At 37.6% G+C, this 15,821-nt stretch overlaps 1 pseudogene; it reads left to right on the top strand.

Annotated features, from left to right (window-relative positions):
* The window catches only part of LOC789551 (large ribosomal subunit protein uL24-like), a 50,338-nt pseudogene extending 35,444 nt beyond the window's left edge, over positions 1 to 14,894 (top strand).
* The last annotated feature ends 927 nt before the right edge of the window (positions 14,895 to 15,821 follow it).

Consider the following 15,821-nt stretch of genomic DNA (forward strand, 5'->3'; position numbering starts at 1 on the left):
GGTGTTTTTCCTTCTGGCTTACTTCACTCTGTATAATAGGCTCCAGTTTCATCCACCTCATTAGAACTGATTCAAATGTATTCTTTTTAATGGCTGAGTAATACTCCATTGTGTATATGTACCACTGCTTTCTTATCCATTCATCTGCTGATGGACATCTAGGTTGCTTCCATGTCCTGGCTATTATAAACAGTGCTGCGATGAACATTGGAGTACACGTGTCTCTTTCCCTTTTGGTTTCCTCGGTGTGTATGCCCAGCAGTGGGATTGCTGGATCATAAGGCAGTTCTATTTCCAGTTTTTTAAGGAATCTCCACACTGTTCTCCATAGTGGCTGTACTAGTTTGCATTCCCACCAACAATGTAAGAGGGTTCCCTTTTCTCCATACCCTCTCCAGCATTTATTGCTTGTAGACTTTTGGATCACAGCTATTCTGACTGGGGTGAAATGGTATCTCATAGTGGTTTTGATTTGCATTTCTCTGATAATGAGTGATGTTGAGCACCTTTTCATGTGTTTGTTAGCCATCTGTATGTCTTCGTTGGAGAAATGTCTATTTAGTTCTTTGGTCCATTTTTTGATTGGGTCATTTATTTTTCTGGAGTTGAGCTGTAGGAGTTGCTTATATATTTTTGAGATTAGTTGTTTGTCAGTTGCTTCATTTGCTATTATTTTCTCCCATTCTGAAGGCTGCCTTTTCACCTTGCTAACAGTTTCCTTTGTTGTGTAGAAGCTTTTAAGTTTAATTAAGTCCCATTTGTTTATTTTTGCTTTTATTTCCAATATTCTGGGAGGTGGGTCATAGAGGATCCTCCTGTGATGTATGTCGGAGAGTGTTTTGCCTATGTTCTCCTCTAGGAGTTTTATAGTTTCTGGTCTTACGTTGAGATCTTTAATCCATTTTGAGTTTATTTTTGTATATGGTGTTAGAAAGTGTTTTAGTTTCATTCTTTTACAAGTGGTTGACCAGTTTTCCCAGCACCACTTGTTAAAGAGATTGTCTTTAATCCATTATATATTCTTGCCTCCTTTGTCAAAGATAAGTTGTCCATATGTGCGTGGATTTATTTCTGGGCTTTCTATTTTGTTCCATTCATCTATATTTCTGTCTTTGTGCCAGTACCATACTGTCTTGATAACTGTGGCTTTGTAGTAGAGCCTGAAGTCAGGTAGGTTGATTCCTCCAGTTCCATTCTTCTTTCTCAAGATAGCTTTGGCTATTCGAGGTTTTTTGTATTTCCATACAAAATGTGAAATTATTTGTTCTAGCTCTGTGAAGAATACCGTTGGTAGCTTGATAGGGATTGCATTGAATCTATAAATTGCTTTGGGTAGTATACTCATTTTCACTATATTGATTCTTCCAATCCATGAACATGGTATATTTCTCCATCTATTAGTGTCCTCTTTGATTTCTTTCACCAGTGTTTTATAGTTTTCTATATATAGGTCTTTAGTTTCTTTAGGTAGATATATTCCTAAGTATTTTATTCTTTCCGTTGCAATGGTGAATGGAATTGTTTCCTTAATTTCTCTTTCTGTTTTCTCATTATTAGTGTATAGGAATGCAAGGGATTTCTGTATGTTGATTTTATATCCTGCAACTTTACTATAATCATTGATTAGTTCTAGTAATTTTCTGGTGGAGTCTTTAGGGTTTTCTATGTAAAGGATCATGTCATCAGATCTTAGTTTTTTGAATGTTTTAAGCCAACTTTTTCACTCTTCTCTTTCACTTTCATCAAGAGGCTCTTTAGTTCTTCTTCACTTTGTGCAATTAGGGTGGTGTCATCTGCATATCTGAGGTTATTGATATTTCTCCTGGCAATTTTGATTCCAGCTTGAGCATCATTCAGCCTGGCATTTCTCCTGATGTGCTCTGCATATAAGTTAAATGAGCAGAGTGACAATGTACAGCCTGGACATACTCCTTTCCCAATTTGGAACCAGTCCATTGTTCCATGTCCGATTCTAACTGTTGCTTCTTGATCTGCATACAGGTGACTCAGGAAACAGGTAAGGTTGTCTGGTATTCCTATATCTTTAAGAATTTTCCACAGTATTTTGTGATCCACACAGTCAAAGGCTATGAAGCAGAAGTAGGTGTTTTTTCTGGAATTCCCTTGCTTTTTCTATGATCCAGTTAATGTTGGCAATTTAACCTAGTACTACTCATTTACTTTACCTTGTAGACTGATATGCTGTATTCAAATTCTAAGTTTTTGGGGATAATTTTATAACGAGGCAACTGAGAAATGGAATCTTTTCCTGCTGGATCCATATACAAGGATGTTACAGTCAGCAGCAATTGCAGCCACCATGGATGGTGAGCTGGTCAGCCCTGAGGTAACTCAAGAAGGAAAGAATATCTGATATCTCCAGTATTAAATACTGATAGTAAATGCCTATCTATCTCCAGACTGCAGCCACTCCCTACAATGAGCCCTGAGGAAAATTTAGAATGTGAAAACTCAGGATTCTGGCCCAACATAGCTGAGATGCATATCTCAGGAATGATTTCAATGAGCCTAGACACTTGCATCTTCCCATACACTGAAAAGGGCATTCCAAGTGGTGCATTGGTAAAGAATCTGCTGCCAATGCTGGAAACACAAGAGATGTGGGTTCTATTCCTGGGTCCAGATATCACCTGGAGTAGTTGCCTGGAAAATCCCTTGGATGGAGGAGCCTGGTAGGGCTCCAGTCCATGGGTTACCAAAGAGTCAGACACGACTGAGTGAATTCTCTTCACTTCACTACTTGAACTTACTAGGTGGAAAATTTTCCAGTCTGAGATGTACATTATGTGATAGATTCTTCTATTGTAGTCATGATACACACTTTTAATTCAGTCCATATTATTTGCTATATTCAAGTACTTAGAATATGGGATACTGGCTCTTTCAAAGAAGGAAGTTTATAAGTTGGAGAAGACCCATTATCAATGAGGTTGTTGTTGTTAAGTCTCTAAGTCTTATTTGACCCTTTGTGACCCCATGGGCTGCAGCACATCATGCTTCCCTGTCCTTCATAATCACCCAGATTAATCAAACTCATGTCCATTGAGTCAGTGATGCCATCCAACCATCTCATCTTTGTTCTCCTTCTCCTCCTGCCCTCAGTCTTTCCAGCATAGGGTCTTTCCTCATGAGTCAGCTCTTAGGATCAGATGGCCTAAGTATTAGAGCTTCAGCTTCAGCATCAGTCCTTCCAGTGAATATTCAGGACTAATTCCCTTTAGGAGTGACTGGTTTGATCTTCCTGTAGTCCAAAAGACTCTCGAGACTTTTTCAGTACCACAGTTTGAAAACATCAATTCTTTTTTATTGCCAAATGCAGACTTTAATTGAAGAAAGTAGGGAAACAACTCAATCATTCAGGCATGACCTAGATCAAATTCCTTGTGAATATACAGGGGAAATGCCAAATAGATTCAAGGGATTAGATCTGATAGACAGAGTGCCTGAAGAACTATGGATGGAGGCTCGTGAAATTGTACAGGAGGCAGTGATAAAGAACACCACCAAGAAAAATACGTGCAAAAAGGGAAAATGGTTGTCTGAAGAGGCCTTACAAATAGCTGAGAAAAGAGAAGTGAAAGGCAAAGGAGAAAAGAAAATATATACTCATTTGAATGCAGAGTTCCAAAGAATAGCAAGGAGAGATAAGAAAGCATTCCTCGGAAATCAATGCAAAGAAATAGAGGAAAACAATAGAATGGGAAAGACTAGAGATCTCTTCAAGAAAATTCAAGATACCAAGGGAACATTTCATGCAAAAATGGGCACAATAAAGGACAGAAATTGTACAGACCTAACAGAAGCAGAAGATATTAAGAAGAGGTGGCAAGAACACACAGAAAAGCTATACAAAAAAGATCTTCATGACCCAGATAACCAAGATGGTGTGATCACTTGCCTAGAGTCAGACATCCTTGAATGTGAAGTCAAGTGGGCCTTAGGAAGCATCACTACAAACAAAGGTAATGGAGGTGATGGAATTCCAGTTGAGCTATTTCAAACCCTAAAAGAGGATGCTATGAAAGTGTTGCACTCAATATGCCAGCAAATTTGGAAAACTCAGCAAGGCAATGCCAAAGAATGTTCAAACTACTGCACAATTGCACTCATCCCAGGGTCAGGGAGCCTGGTGGGCTGCCATCTATAGGATCCCACAGAGTCAGACATGGCTGAAGCAGCAGCAGCAGCAGCAGAACACTCTGGTAAAGTAATGTTCAAATTTCTCCAAGGAGGCTTCAACAGTATGTGAACCAAGAACTTGCAGATGTTCAAGCTGGATTTTAAAAGGCAGAGGAAACAGAGATCAACTTGCCAACATCTGTTGGATCATTGAGAAAGCAAGAGAGTTCCAGAAAAAAAAAAAAAAAATTTACTTCTGTTTTATTGACCTCGCCAAAGCCTTTGACTGTGGGGATCACAATAAATTGTGGAAAATTCTTAAAGAGATGAGTATACAAGATCACCTTATCTGCCTCCTGAGAAATCTGTAGGCAGGTCAAAAAGCAGCAGTTAGAATTGGAAATCGGAAAACAGACTGGTTCAAAATTGGAAAAGGAATACATCAAGGCTGTATATTGTCACCCTGCTTATTTAAGTTATATGCAGAGTACATCATGAGAAACTTTGGGCTGGGTGAAGCACAAGCTGGAATCAAGATTGCTGGGAGAAATATCAATAACCTTAGATATGCAGATGACACCACCTTTATGGTAGAAAGCAAAGAAGAATTAAAGAGCTTCTTGATGAGAGTGAACGAGGAGATGAAAAGTTGGCTTAAAACTCAACATTCAGAAAATTAAGATCTTAGCATCTGGTCCCATCACTTCATGGCAAATATTAGGGGAAACAATGAAAACAGTGAAAGATTATTCTCTTGTGCTCCAAAATCACTGCAGATGATGACTGCATCAGTGAAACTAAAAGACACTTGCTCCTTGGAAGAAAAGCTATGACAAACCGAGACAAAGTATTAAAAGCAGAGACTTTACTTTGCCCACAGAGATCTGTCTAGTCAAAGCTATGTTTTTTCCAGTAGTCCTGTATGGATGTGAGAGTTGGACTATAAAGAAAACTGGGTGCTGAAGAATTGATGTTTTTGAACTGTGGTGTTGGACAAGACTCTTGAGAGTCCCTTGGACTGCAAGGAGATCAAACCAGTCCATCCTAAAGGAAATCAGTCCTGAATATTCATTGACAGGACTGATGCTGAAGCTGAAACTCCAATACTTTAGCCAACTTGGGAAGAACTGACTCATTGGAAAAGACCCTGATGCTGGAAAAGATTGAAGGTGGGAGAAGGGTACGACAGAGGATGAGATGGTTGGACTGCATCACCAACTCAATGGACATGAGTTTGAGCAAGGTTTGGGGGTTTTTGAAGGACATGGAAGACTGGTGTGCTGCAGAGTAGGACACAACTGAGTAACTGAACTGAACTGAAATGCCTTTTAATTTCATGACTGTAGTCACTGTCTTCAGTGATTTTGGAGCCCAAGAAATTTAAATCCTCTACTATTTCTATTTTTTCCTCATCTATCTGCCATGAAGTGATCTATGAGGAAAGTTATGTTAGTAACTGAAAGAATGAATAAAAGAGCCTAAGTTGAAAAGCCTAACTACTTGAGAAATAGGGGTTGGAATTATAGAGATATTAAAGGGGTTTCCAAGGGCTCAGATTTCTGGACAATTGTTCAAGAGTAGCTTTGTCAGAAAGTAATGGAAAGCTATTAATTCTACTATATACTGTTGATTCTAGGATAAAAATACGATGTCTATATTTAATACTATATCATTTAAAACGTACTTAGAGTGATATTATTAGGCAAATTTTTTTCAGTGATAAACTTCCAGACAAGTATATTTCAGGCTTAAGAAGGGATACATTCACTTGCAAGGTAATACAACAAGATCCATGGCAATAGTGAGTGTGTGCTTGTGTGTGTATGTATACACATTGAGTGGGAATATGGGCTTCCCTGGTGGCTTAGACAGTAAAGAATCTGTCTGCAATGCAGGAGAGCCAGGTTCAGTCCCTGGATCTGGAAGATTCCCCTGGAAAAGGGAATGGCTATCCACTCCAGTATTCTTGCCTGGAGAATCCCATTAACAGAGGAGCCTTGGTAGGCTTCAGTCCATGGTGTTGCAGAATTGAACACGACTGAACAACTAACACTTTTACTTTTCTTTTCATGGCAAGAGTATCTAATATCCTTTGCCTTACAGCCATTTTTATAGAAAAAATTATAGAAACATATCTTTATATTCAATTTTTCAGATATATAAAATTTCACTTTTTTTTATGCAGTCTTTCAAATTTGCAGTTGATAGTTGTAAATATCTCTCATCACTACTATCTTTTCCTTGTTTGTTTCATTTATAGCATTATCATAATCTGATCCCATAAAAAATGTGTCTGCACTTGCTGTATAGAAAATTAGATAATAAAGTTCTTGAGGGCAGTTAGTTTAGCTCTTTACCCACTGATAGACACTCATTGCTGGAAAAGTGTTATATGATAATGATTTATGAAATATGTAAATAAATGACTTAATTATACCATATCTTAATAGTTAATACTTAGTAATATTTAAATTTTTCAAATAACGTTTTGAATTTACAAGGGACAACTTAATAGGAATTTTTTGTTAATAGGAATTGCTTGCAATATAGTTTCTAACATAAAATTGCTTTAACAATGCATGAAATACTTGAGTTTCCATAGTGTTATTAAGCAATGTTATGATTAAAAAAAAATGGAATATAATGTCATGTAAAAATACCCAATAAAGAGGAATGTTAACATTGTGTCTCTGTATATACTCAGTTGTGTCTTACTCTCTGCGACCCCATGGACTGTAGCGTGCCAGGCTCATCTGTCCATGGCATTTCTCAGGCAAGAATACGGTAGTGGGTTACCATTTCCTCCTCCAGGGAATCTTTCAGGCTCAGGGGTTGAATACATGTCTCTTGTATCTCCTGCACTGGCAGGCAGATTCTTTACCACTGGAACCACCTGAGAAGCCTATGTTAAGATTAAAAATATATAATTGAACTTTGGTAAAAACTTTTCAGCTTTGTGTTAACTGACTTGTGTTAATGGCTAGAAATTGAAATGCATGGCAGTTTCTTATTCCCATGAAAATTTAGTAATCACTAATAAAATTTATTGTCCTAAATATATTGATAATAAAATTGATTAACATTATGTTTGTTATCACATGAGTATTAAATTAATCATCATTGTTGATTTGCCCATATTCTAAGTAAACTGTATTAACTATTTTATCTCTGTTCCAAAATGTCTTCTATTGTTTCACAGCCAGGAATCTTAGGAAAATTCTCTTCAAGATTAAACTTTAGCTCTTGTCCTATAAACTCTCAACAAAATACAAGCATGCTGTTTCAATGTTTATTTAAATTTTGGGCTTTCTGCCTACTAAAGAAATGAATATTACTAATGTTTATTATAAAATTCAACAAAAGAATATTCAATTTATTATAACACTTAACTGACACACAGTAATTGCCTTTTCTTCTAACATTCTGATTACTTTGAGAGGTCACTATTTAGAAACTTATCTGTAGCCAGTATGCAAAAATCAGTAAACAGCATGCAGTAAAATAAAATGCAGTAAGAATGGCAGTTCTTACAATCTACATTCTAATTTGCTGTGTTGAACAACCTAAAATGATCAGGTGAAACAATCATATTTGCATGTAGCAGTACTTGATTCTTAATATTGCTGCTGCTGCTGCTGCTAAGTCACTTCAGTCGTGTCCAACTCTGTGTGACCCCATAGACGGCAGCCCACCAGGCTCCCCCATCCCTGGGATTCTCCAGGCAAGAACACTGGAGTGGGTTGCCATTTCCTTCTCCAATGCATGAAAGTGGAAAGTGAGAGTGAAGTCGCTCAGTCATGTCCGACCCCTAGCAACCCCATGGACTGCAGCCCACCAGGCTCCTCCGTCCATGGGGTTTTCCAGGCAAGAGTACTGGAGTGGGGTGCCATTGCCTTCTCCAGATTCTTAATATTAGAGGTCATTTTAACAACTCTTAATTCTCCTTTTTCATTTTCAATAATAACCATCTTAACTTGTTCCTTTTTCTTTTTAATTATTTTAAACAAAGGACTTATACCGACAGGATTTCCAGCAGTTTTTGATAATTTGTGCTCAATGAAGTTTATTGATTTAAAGAAATAGGGAGGGGACAAATATCCCAGTCCATTTTTTTCATATTGTAATACTATTTTCAAGTGAATAATAAACAAATTCAGAGCTCACAGTGTGTTATTCTTAACTGGAATGATATAATCGAGTACCTTATTGGAAACATTTTCTACCATTTGGTTTAAGAAAACATTGGTCAGGAATATATTTTTGAATGATGTGCTTGTGTGTCTGTGCATGTGTGTGTGTGAGTGCATGCTTGCTCAGTCATATCCAGTTCTTTGTGATCTCATGGACTCTAGCCCACCAGTCTCCTCTGTCCATGGAATTTTCAAGGAAAAAATACTGGAATGGGTTGCCATCTTCTATGTTAGGGGATCTTCCCTACCCAGGGGTGGAACCTGCATCTCTTGTATTTGCTGCACTGGCAGGAGGATTCTTTTACGACTGGTGCCACCTGGGAAGCCTTTTATAATAATATATCAGCTAAAGTTTTTGGAATTATATTTGTCTAAAATGTGATTTTTAGTTTATATATCCATTGCCTTCTCTGTTAGCAGCTAGAATCTAACTGGGAAATATGTGTCACATAGGTGTTAATATTATTAATTTCTATTATCTTCCAAATTCATTTTGACCATTAGAAAATGCACCTTTTAAAAATTAAACTTTTAATGTCACACAGACTCAAATACACTTGTAAAAGACTCTAAAATGTCTTCTTGTTTCTATTCCAAATAATATCTCAAATCTCTCAACTTTTACAAATTCTACTGCCTCTATATTAGTCTCTATTATCATTTCTTCCCAGATGAGAGAATTTCGCCCCTCCTCTTTTTTCTCATATGTCCTGCACCCAGATTTATGAATCATTAAAAAAAATTTTTAATTGATTATCTTAAGCATTATAATGTCTTTCAGTTGTACTTAAAATCACATCTGTGATGCTGGAAGTGATGAATCATTCTTCTGCCTTCCTCCCTGATTTCATCATGTGCCATGCTTCCCCTAGGTCAGAATGCTTCCAGGAGCTCTCCTCTTCTTATAATTCCTCTAGCACTGAAGACCTCCCCAATTCAAGTTTGTGCTCACAGATTTCATTACCTAGAAATTCCTTCGCCTTGACTGTTCTCCTCCAGCAATGACTGCCCTCCAGTTTTGCCTAAACCATTATTCTCTCACAGTACTATCTACATTATAGCTCCTATTAAAATAAGTAATCATATATCTAGGTATCTTTTATGGTTTTACATCTTTTTCTACCAATGCTTCATGGAAGTAAGTTATGTCTTTTGTGCACACCCATGTGCCCTGAAAACTAATGCAAAGTTTGGCAGATATGCTTGTTGAATGCCAAGAAGTATGAATAAGGAAATCAGTGGCAACTACTGTGACCCTTTCTTCTGTTGTATCTGTTCACTGGGACTATTAATTTCTTTTCTTAAGTGAATTCTCTATCTCTCTCACTCATATTTTTGAAGTTTCAATATCTCCCTCTCAAATGAACTTTTCTTTAACCTTCTATCTACTTTTTAAAATAAAAGCAATAAAGTAAAAGCACTGCCTTTTCACTAAATCATGAACAAATATCATATATCTTATGACATCTAAATTTATGAAAATGCCAAGGTCAACTAAAACATTTATTGAGTTCTACTCTCAAAACAAATTTTCTAGGTTTTGTGTATTTCCTCTGAGCATTTTCTATGTTGAAGATGGTTTTCTTCCATCTGTCTGCATAAATCTGACCTATTCTCGTGTGCCAATCCCAAATACAATGTATATTATAAAGTTATTTATCATTATTACAGATAAGTTTTTTTCTCATTTGTTTTCTCATAATATTTTTGTCTATGCAGTTATATTTACATCTTCTATTACCCAATAAAATATGTCTTCTTATTCTTGTAACAAAAGGGAAAAAAAGAATCTAAAAAATCTTAAAATAATTGAAAACCCCTTGACACACTAGAACTACAACAGAACTTGCTGATTATCTTCTTCAATTATTTCTCCCTGAAACTAAAATTTAAAAAATTTAATGAAAATACATCTTACCCCTTGGTCAATTTGCTTATTTATTCTTCTCTGTTTTACTAAGATATAATTAATATATACCATTATATTAATTGTAGGTGTACAACATAATAATTCAGTATTTGTGTGTATTGCAAAATGATCATGGCAATGTCCAGATTACATTCACCACCACATATAGTTGCAATTTTTTTCTTGTGATAAGAACTTTTAAGATCTACTCTCTTTAATAGTTTTCAAATATATAATACAATGTAATTACCTATAGTCACTATGATGTACATCTCCAGAATTTTTAAAAATTTTATTTTTCTTTGGGACTTTATTTCAAAATCCAACTGTATTGGTGTGTTTTGTCATCTGTTGAATACCTTGGGAAGTATAGGCAATCATTTCATCTAAGGATTCTTATAATTGCCACATAGATATGTATCAGATCAGATCAGATCAGTTGCTCAGTCGTGTCCGACTCTTTGCAACCCCACTAATCACAGCATGCCAGGCCTCCCTGTCCATCATCAACTCCCAGAGTTCACTCAGACTCATGTCCATTGAGTCAGTGATACCATCCAGCCATCTCATCCTCTGTCGTCCCCTTCTCCTCCTGCCGCCAATCCCTCCCAGCATCAGGGTCTTTTCCAATGAGTCAACTCTTCACATGAGGTGGCCAAAGTACTGGAGTTTCAGCTTTAGCATCATTCCTTCCAAAGAAATCCCAGGGCTGATCTCCTTCAGAATGGACTGGTTGGATCTCCTTGTAGTCCAAGGGACTCTCAAGAGTCTTCTCTAACACCACAGTTCAAAAGCATCAATTCTTTGGCGCTCAGCCTTCTTCACAGTCCAACTCTCACATCCATACATGACCACAGGAAAAACCATAGCCTTGACTAGACGAAACTTTGTTGGCAAAGTAATGTCTCTGCTTTTCAATATGCTATCTAGGTTGGAAATAACTTTCCTTCCAAGGAGTAAGCGTCTTTTAATTTCATGGCTGCAGTCACCATCTGCAGTGATTTTGGAGCCCAGAAAAATAAAGTGTGACACTGTTTCCACTGTTTCCCCATCTATTTCCCATGAAGTGGTGGGACCAGATGCCATGATCTTTGTTTTCTGAATGTTGAGCTTTAAGCCAACTTTTTCACTCTCCACTTTCACCTTCATCAAGAGGCTTTTGAGTTCCTCTTCACTTTCTGCCATAAGGGCGGTATCGTCTGAATATCTGAGGTTATTGATATTTCTCCTGGAAATCTTGATTCCAGCTTGTGTTTCTTCCAGTCCAGCATTTCTCATGATGTTCTCTGCATATAAGTTAAATAAACAGGGTGACAATAAACAGCCTTGATGAACTCCTTTTCCTATTTGGAACCAGTCTGTTGTTCCATGTCCAGTTCTAACTGTTGCTTCCTGACCTGCATACAAATTTCTCAAGAGGCAGATCAGGTGGTCTGGTATTCCCATCTCTTTCAGAATTTTCCACAATTTATTGTGATCCTCGTGTCTGACTCTTTGCGACCCCATCAACTGAAGCCAACGGGGCTCCTCCGTCCATGGGATTTTCCAGGCAAGAATACTGGAGTGGGTTGACATTTCCTTCTCCAGGGGAACTTCCCGACCCAGGGATCGAACCCGGGTCTCTCACATTGTAGGCAGACGCTTTACCGTCTGAGCCACAAGGGAAGTCCCATGGATATGTGTAGAAAAGTCCTATATCTTTTAACATACCGTTAGCTAACCAGAACAAAATGTGATCTTATCAGTGTTCCTGAAGCTCTCTATCTAATATCACTTCCAAAGCTGAAGAAGTAAAATAGTACAATAATGTCTTAATGAATGGTTAGTATTTAGTTTTCCAAAAACTGTTAATACTTATATACTTAAAGAGTTAAAACTTATAAACTTTCCTGAAATGATATATTTTTGCAAAAGAGGAAATTCTGATGTAATATCATGAAATTTATAAAGAAAATATAAGAGCATTAATTTCAGCGTCCATACATTAGAAAAATTAAATTTTCCAAGGGAATATTCAATTCAAAAAGCTTATTAAATTCTTCTCACACAATACTCTCCATGCATACAAGAATAGATATACTCAAACCTCCAGAAAAAGATGACAATTTTGGAAAGTACTTGTGGTACTTATTCCTGCTTAAATTATTTTGGAAATTAATGTTCTTGTTATTCATGTGTTATGTGATGAAATTTTGTAATCTGACTGGACATGGAACAACAGACTTGTTGCAAATCAGGAATGGAGTACGTCAAGTCTATATATTGTCACCCTGCTTAGTTAGCTTATATAAAGAGTACATCATGAGAAATGCAGGGCTGGATGAAGCACAAGCTGGAATCAAGATTGCCAGGAGAAATATCAGTAACCTCAGATACACAGATGACACTACCCTTATGGCAGAAAGTGAAGAAGAACTAAAGAGCCTCTTGATGAAAGTGAAAGAGGAGAGTGAAAAAGTTGGCTTAAAACTCAACATTCAGAAAACTAAGATCATGGCATCTGGTCCCATCACTTCATGGCAAATAGATGGGGAAACAATGGAAACAGTGAGAGACGTTATTTTGGGGCTCCAAAATCACTGTAGATGTGACTGCAGCCATGAAATTAAAAGATGCTTGCTTCTTGGAAGAAAAGTTATGACCAACCTAGACAGTATATTAAGAAGCAGAGACATTACTTGTCAGCAAAGGTCTGTGTGGTCAAAGCTATTTTCCAGTAGCCACGTATGGATGTGAGAATTGGACTGTACAGAAAGCTGAGCGCTGAAGAATTGATGCTTTTGAACTGTGGTGTTGAAGAAGACTCTTAAAAGTCCCTTGGACTGCAAGGAGACCCAGAGAGTTAGTCCTAAAAGAGACCACTCCTTGGTGTTCATTGGAAGGACTGATGTTGAAGCTGGAACTTCAATATTTTGGTCACCTGATGTGAAGAGCTGACTCCTTGGAAAAGACCCTGATGCTGGGGAAGATTGAAAGCAGGAAAAGGGGACGACAGAGGATGAGATGGATGAATGGCCTCACCAACATGATGGCCATGAGTCTGAATAAGCTCCAGGAGTTGGTGATGGATAGGGAAAGCCTGGCATGCTGCAGTCCATGAGGTCGCAAAGAGTCGGACACGACAGAGCGAGTGAACTAAACTGAACTGACCTTAAAAAAGTAGTGATATATAAGTAACAGACTTAAGAATAGGGTTTCCTACTCATAAGGTTAAAGATGGATGAGACAATATTATCTGTTTCCCACTAAATTACAATTTTCTATCAATACTAGTGCGACTAGCACACAGATACTCCTATAATTTAGCACTCACAGTGTCTATTCTAAAAGTTACCTAGTGTTAATTCTTTTAGGGTCAGATTTTTCTCTTTTCCCATCAATTCCACACACTAGAACCAGATCTTTCTCCAGAGAGGCAGGCTTTGGTCATAGTGATGATCTCATTCAAAACATTTCTTTGAATTTCAAATCCCTGTAGGAAAGAAATGTGACATGAGATAGAAAGCTTTCCTAATTCTGCCATCCTCACCTGCACATAAAATCCATTTCATGTACCACTGCTGCCTTTTATTTATGCTTCAGAACTTCATATACCTCTTCTGCCTTAACATATTTTGTTAATTATTCTCCTTTCAAATGAATATCCTCCTGCATCATATCTTTCTATACAAATTTCACCCAACTTTCAAAGAAAAATATGTCAGTCTCTTCATAATATTTGCATTGATGCTGTAAGAAAACAAGGCTTGTTCTTTTAAACTCCTTGGAAATTTATTCAGTGTCTCTCTCAACGACACTTGCCACCTTATACCCAGTTTTCTGCATTTGTGCCCCAAATAACTTTTCTCATTACACAAATGTGGTGCTCATTGTCAGCATCGTTTTTCATGTTTTCATACTTTTTAGTTTCTAGTACATTGTATATGAAATCTCTTCATAAATGTTTGTTGAATAAAGGCCTAGGAATATAAACACTTTCAAATAATAAGTCATATGAGCCATAATTTCTTCTGAATTACCTTTTAATTGTACTAGCATGTCTCTGTTGAATTAAAACCTTGAGCATATCTAAATTTAGGCAAATATTTCTTAGCTCATGGAAGGCTCATCATCTTAGGAATGTCTCAGTTTCAAGTACCATAATACCTACCACCTTAAAACTGCTCATAAAAATCCACGTAATCCCTTTGTGACTTCTGACCGAAGCAAGAATCGAAAAAGGCATTTCAATGCGCCTTCCCACATTCTCAGGAAAATTATGTCTTCTCCTCTTTCTAAAGAGCTAAGACAGAAGTACAACGTTCGATCCATGCCCATCTGAAAGGATGATGAAGTTCAGTTTGTACGAGGGCACTACAAAGGGCAGCAAATTGGCAAAGTAGTCCAGGTTTACAGGAAGAAATACGTCATCTGCATTGAACGAGTGCAGCAGGAGAAGGCTAATGGCACAACTGTCCATGTGGGCGCTCACCCCAGCAAGGTGGTTATCACCAGACTAAAACTGGACAAAGACCACAAAAAGATCCTGGAACGTAAAGCCAAATCTCGCCAAGTAGGAAAGGAAAAGGGCAAATATAAGGAAGAAACAGTTGAGAAGATGCAAGAATAAAGTCATCTTGTCTACAGCTTTCATTAAAAACCGTTAAAATGGAAAAAAAAAAAAATCCACATAATGGACTCCCCTGGCAGTCCAGTGATTAAGAACTCCATGCTTCCCATGCAGAGGGTGTGGGTTTGATTCATAGTCAGGCAAGTAAGATCCCACAAGCTGCACAGGCCAAAAAGAAAGGAAAGAAAATCCACTTAAGAAGAGACCTGAAAGTGAAGTCACTCAGTCGTGTCTGACTCTTTGCAATCCCATGGACTGTAGCCTGCTGGGCTCCCCCATCCATGGGATTTCTCAGGCGAGAATACTGGAGGGGGTTGCCATTTCCTTCTCCAGGGGATCTTTCCTACCCAGGGATCAAACCCTGGTGTCCCACATTGCAGGAAGACTCTTTACCATTTAAAGAGAGCTGGAGTTAGGCATTTTAGTGTTGGGTGAGACAGCTTATCAGTACCCTGGCTTTGACTGGACTGCCTTGTGACTCCTTAGCCTTCTCACTGTCTGCGAGGGCATAGGGAAACCATGCAGGGGCCAAAGGCTCACATCCTCAGGCTACAGTGACCAGAACAAAAGAGTTCAGAAGATCAAAGGAAAGAAAAGAATCCTATTTATTCTTCCAAAACGAGACTAAAGTCTTTCTTGAAAATGCTTGAGCCAAATTTCCCAGGCATATTATTGGCCAGAGTTAGTTCAAACGCCCAACTGGTAAAGGAAAACAGAATCTTTTAAAACCAATTTAAAGCCATGATTTCTTACCTCCAAGTGCATATTGCTGTCAAAACAAAATTGTAAGTAAGAATAAGAAATGTCTGGTAGATAGAAAATTAACCATACTGTCATTGTGTAAAACCCATGATTAAAACTGAAACTCCTGTGTTATTACTTCAGCTTTATATTTATTTGCATATTCAACCTAGCAAAAATTGCAAACAACAGAAAAAAAAAAAATCAACCAACCATAATACCCAACCAAAGG

This window comes from Bos taurus, chromosome 16, assembly GCF_002263795.3.
Source record: "Bos taurus isolate L1 Dominette 01449 registration number 42190680 breed Hereford chromosome 16, ARS-UCD2.0, whole genome shotgun sequence".
Lineage (NCBI taxonomy): Eukaryota > Metazoa > Chordata > Mammalia > Artiodactyla > Bovidae > Bos > Bos taurus.